The sequence below is a fragment of the Oncorhynchus kisutch genome, linkage group LG8, assembly GCF_002021735.2.
Source record: "Oncorhynchus kisutch isolate 150728-3 linkage group LG8, Okis_V2, whole genome shotgun sequence".
Classification (NCBI taxonomy): domain Eukaryota; kingdom Metazoa; phylum Chordata; class Actinopteri; order Salmoniformes; family Salmonidae; genus Oncorhynchus; species Oncorhynchus kisutch.
In genome coordinates this window covers 65,292,910-65,298,460 of record NC_034181.2, presented here as the reverse complement: position 1 = coordinate 65,298,460, position 5,551 = coordinate 65,292,910, and positions in this window count along the sequence as shown.

Here is a 5,551-nt window from a genome sequence, read left to right as displayed (position 1 = left end):
AACATACAAGACAAACTGGCACAGAGAGACAGGAAATACAGGGATAAATACACGGGGAAAATAAGCGACACCTGGAGGGGGTGGAGACAATAACAGGAACAGGTGAAACAGATCAGGGTGTGACAGATTGAGTCAGGCCTTGTGCTTTCACCTCCAGCAAAGGCAGTGTCACAGTGGCAGCGCTCCATCCCTTTGATCTGGACAGGAAAACAGACTCACTCACATATCCGATGACCCAATAACACATCAGAGCTTTGTCACAAAAGTAAACATACCTTAATAGAAAATGACTCAAGTTAAAGTGAAAGTCACCCAGTAAAATAGTACTAGTTAAAGTGAAAGTCACCCAGTAAAATAGTACTAGTTAAAGTGAAAGTCACCCAGTAAAATAGTACTTGAGTAAAAGCCTACAAGTATTTGGTTTTAAATATACTTAAGTATCAAAAGTAAAAGCATAAATCATTTAAAATTCCTTACATAAAGCAAACCAGACTGCACTATTGTCTTGTTTTTTAGACAGGGGCATACTCCAACACTCAGACACAATTTACAAAGAAAGCATGTGTGTTTAGTGAGTCTGCCAGATCAGAGGCAGTAGACATGACCAGGGATGTTCTCTTGATAAATGCATGAATTGGACCAATTTCCTGTCTTGCTTAGCATTGAAAATGCAATGAGTACCTTTGGGTGTCAGATAAAATGTATGGAGTGAAAAGTACATTATTTTCTTTAGGAATGTAGAGAAGTAAAAGTCAAAGTTGTCAAATATAAATAGTAAAGTAAAGTACAGATACCCCTAAAAACTACTGAAGTACTTTATACCACTGGCTGGAGGCATGTCATGACTTTCTTTACCCTGAAATTACTGTAAGGATTAAAGTAGAATTGTGTTTACAGAGCAAAAACCCTAAGCACTCCATCATTGTGTCTATGATGACAATAAATTATCACCAAATGTCATGGACCGAGTAGGACCAGCAGTCCTTTTTTCTGAAGAGTGGCACAGATCCTTCAGGTCCGATGGAGCTGTCTCTTTGTGGTCAGCAACACAGTGTATTTATGTTTGTAGAGTGGCCTTATACAGATGTCAGGCTATCCTCCAGGACATGTGCTGTTTTCCTCTGGAACATGACACCTGTCTATTCTGAGCATGACTCCCTGAAAGCTGCCTTACCGGCTCCTCTATTCCTTCCCTGTGGTCATACACTGTCCTATAAACCACCCTCGGTGCCATTCTGAGACATGCAATAGGATCTCTGGATCCAATTGCCTCTGCTGACGACTGTCTGTCAGACTGTCTGGGGGAATGTCAGTTACCAAAAAATCTGCCTTCAGTGTGCAGTCACTTCTCACCGTAAGAATCTTGATCTCAATCACATTGTGAGGATCTCATGTTACTTGTATGGTATATTGGTGTAATAATTGCATTGAATATGTCATCAGTGTTCCAAGATTTTCCAATGTTGATTTAAGAACATCAGAGCAATCTTTTACATGGCGAGAGTTCACTGCATTTGTCAGCTATTTGCTCATTTATTTGTGTGAAATGAAGAAAGGAATGTGGCACTGGATAAGGTCAAACTATTGTGTGCCAAGTGGATTACATACTGTATGTCAAACTTCAAATAGCTGGACAGACATTATTTGTGTGCTTGGTGTGTCTGAAGTTTGTCCAGATAAATCTTTCTCCAAGTCCAAGAGGACATGTGGTTAACACACACTGCGTGGGTCAGACAGGCCTCCAGACGGCAGACAGCTGCCTTCACCTCTCCAGCGCCTGCTTCTGTGTATATTCATTATATTCTCCTCTCTAGATGAATGACATTCACTGGGACCGGACAGATAACGCAGTGTTTTTAACCGTGTCCAAAACGCTCTCCTTTGTTTTGGCACTGCTGCCTGAAGAAGCAGCCAGATTTGAGATAGTACAAGCGAGTTATGAGGGCTGGAGAGGGGCAAAGTTGTTGGCGGGATGCTGGAACATATGGTTTTTTTAGATTGTTGTCCAGCTCTGAGGCGTAATGTCTGCTTATCAGGGGTTGAGGGCTTACTTCCTGGTTTCCTTCAGTTCTCTCGGTAATTAACTGCATTACGTGTCATTCCTAGCCCTCCCATTGTTTTTGATAGCTAGAGGCTGTGTGGAGCAATAACGATGGACATCACGTCATTGTTTTGTGTTTACTGGTCTAGCAGTATGTACTATATTGCTCAGTTTCTATGACCTGGCTGATGTAGTAATGGCACACTTATTAAGTTATTGGCCAGTATTTCCTGCCTTAGACTGTGTATTGCCTGTTGGTTGTTATTAGACCAAGTCTTAATACAACCTGACACTGGTGTTGTTTATAAAGGTATGTGAGGTATTAAGGTGGCGGGTTCCTTCTCATTAAATGTGCTCCACTACCAGTCTCATTGCATGGAGCTGCATGTGTAACTGAGGGGGAATTTAAGTTACAGCTGATGGCTCATGTGGTATGGAAATGAAACCTATTTAGATTCTACCAAGAATGTAAGCGCATGAGCAACCATGCTAATGAGAGTGTCGGTTATAACTCAAATTGAATAAATGAAACATTACAGAACATTGGTTAAACAGCTAGTGGTTAAATAATTGTTTTGTTCTCAAAGAAATTGTGCCGATTATTTACAGTATAATGCGTGTACAGGTATGTGTGTGTTTGAGGGAGTGTGTGTCTCTGGCTAGCTCCCTTTAGCTGTTCTGCCTTGGCAGGCCAGCTGTAACAGGTACTACTTCACATCTCAGGAATTCCTCCTCTGGAAACTGATAGCATGTACACTCATCCCTCTGAAAAATGCACTGGATTACCTGAGCTCAGAATAACCTTCAGGATATATACTATATACTATAGCTCTGCCTCAGTTTCTCTGTAGAGTATACTCTGTCAGAGTCATGAGTCAAGTGTCTTTAAATAACAAAGTTATGAGAACTATTATCTAATACAATAACAGGTAACTGAGACGCCTGTGGTGTACTTTGAAAGCACCAGTGATGGGATGGTTTGTTTGATATAACAGGCATAAAATGAATAGCCAGTGTTTGCAAATGGATTAGTCATTAGCCAAGTCATAGATGGGCAGATATGATTTAAAAACAGGTATGATTGTACAGTATGGTGAAATTGAACATTCAGGCTCTCATAAAAACAGCTTGGAATGGCCATTGATCCCAGCCGCGGTCTGCTCTTTGTCTCTGTCTCTCTCTCTCTTTTTAAATGTGTGTTTTTTACGGGTGCTCTGTGGGTTGGTGCTGTCTGCCTGCTGATTGCCTTTCCATGCTGTCAGATGGAGATCATGGGTGAGGTCATGGGATTCCATCTGGGACAATGTAGCATCAGCTCTTCTAGCTGACCACACAGTGCCGTTGGAAAAGTATTCAGACACTTTACTCAGTACTTTGTTGAAGCACCTTTGGCAGTGATTACAGCATCGAGTCTTCTTGAGTATGACGCTACAAGCTTGGCACACCTTTATTTGGGGAGTTTCTCCCATTCATCTCTGCAGATCCTCTCAAGCTCTGTCAGGTTGGATGGGGAATGTTGCTGCACAGCTATTTTCAGGTCTCTCCAGAGATGTTCGATCGGGTTCAAGTCCGGGCTCTGGCTGGGCCACTCAAGGACTTCAGAGACTTGACTAGTCCCGAAGCCACTCCTATGTTGTCTTGGCTGTGTGCTTAGGGTCGTTGTCCTGTTGGAAGGTGAACCTTCACCCCAGTCTGAGGTCCCGAGCGCTCTGGAGCAGGTTTTCATCAAGGATCTCTCTGCACTTTGGATTGTTCATCTTTGCCTCGATCCTAACTAGTCTACCAGTCACTGCCACTGAAAAACATCCCCACAGCATGATTCTGCCACCACCATGCTTCACTGTAGGGATGGTGCTAGGTTTCCTCCAGATGTGATGCTTGGCATTCAGGCCAAAGAGTTCAATCTTGGTTACATCAGACCAGAGAATCTTGTTTCTCATGGTCTGAGAGTGTTTAGGTGCCTTTTGGCAAACTCCAAGTGGGCTGTCATGTGCCTTTTACTGAGAAGCGGCTTCCACCTGGCCACTCTACCATACAGGCCTGATTGGTGGAATGATGCTGAGATGGTTGTCCTGCTGGAAGGTTCTCCCATCTCCACAGAGGAACTCTAGAGCTGTGTCATTGACCATCAGGTTCTTGATCACCTCACCTAACCAAGGCCCTTCTCCCCCGATTGATTACTCAGTTTGGCCAGGCGGCCAGCTCTAGGAAGAGTCTTGGTAGTTCCAAACAATTTCCATTTAAGAAGGATGGAGGACACTGTGTTCTTGGGGACCTTCAATGCTGCATACATTATTTGGTACTCTTCCCCAGATCTGTGCCCGGACACAATCCTGTCTCGGAGCTATACGAACAATTCCTTTGACCTCATGGCTTGGTTTTTGCTCTGACATGCACTGTCAACTGTGGGACCTTATATAGACAGGTGTGTGGCTTTCCAAATCATGTCCAATCAATTGAATTTACCACAGGTGGACTCCAATCAAGTTATAGAAACATCTCAAGAATGATCAATGGAAACAGAATGCACCTAAGCTCAATTTAGAGTCTCAGAGCAAAGGGCCTGAATAATTATGTAAATAAGTAAGTATAAATAGTATAAATATATTTCTGTTATCTATTTTTTATAAATTTGCAAACATTTCAAAAAAACTGTTTCGCTTTGTCATTATGCAGTATTGTGTGTAGATTGATGAGGGAAAAGCATTCATTTAGTCAATTTCAGAATAAGGCTGTAACTTAACAAAATGTGGAAAAAGTCAAGGGGTCTGAAACCTTTCCAAAGGCGCTGTGAGGGCAGTGTGTGCTAGAAAGACCTCTCCAGCAGGTCTTCATACTGTAGCTTTTTTAAAACAATTTGTGAAGCTTGGAGCACAAACCCCTGGTTGTATTTAAACTTTCCAAGCACAAGTTGTAGTTACTGTATGTCTTTGTTGGAAATGGTCTGATATTGTGATAGCCGCACATTAAAATTGCTTCCTGAAATGTTGCTTTGGGAGTACAACTACTTGTTAGTGGTAGACAAAGCGGGTGTTTACTGTAGTTCAATAGAAGTCCTTTCAGGATTTTCTCACCATTTGCTGTTATTTCAACTATGGTGTGAATGGAGATGTTGTGTTGTACCACAACTTGCATGGTAAGGGGAACACCCTTACCCCAAAGCAGCATAATAATACATCCTTTGCATAAACAAATGACCCTGCCAATTAAAGCACCTGTATGCTATGCTGAGCCCCTCACAGCCCTCTCTCAGCACTCGTGAACATTACATCACCAAAACACACTGATAACAGCCTACAGAATGGGCCCAGAGTCATGAGCACGCCATTGGATATCTGTGGTTGAACCATTGACAGAGGTCTGTAGGCGTTGCCTTCCTTTTTGATAGAGCAGTTCAGTGCTATGTGAGGCATGCAGCGTTGGAATGCAGTCTGGGGCTTGGCTGTCTCCAGAGCGAGGCCTGTAGGGTTTTGTGTCTGACACTAGGACAGGAGCCGGGGGTCACTATGG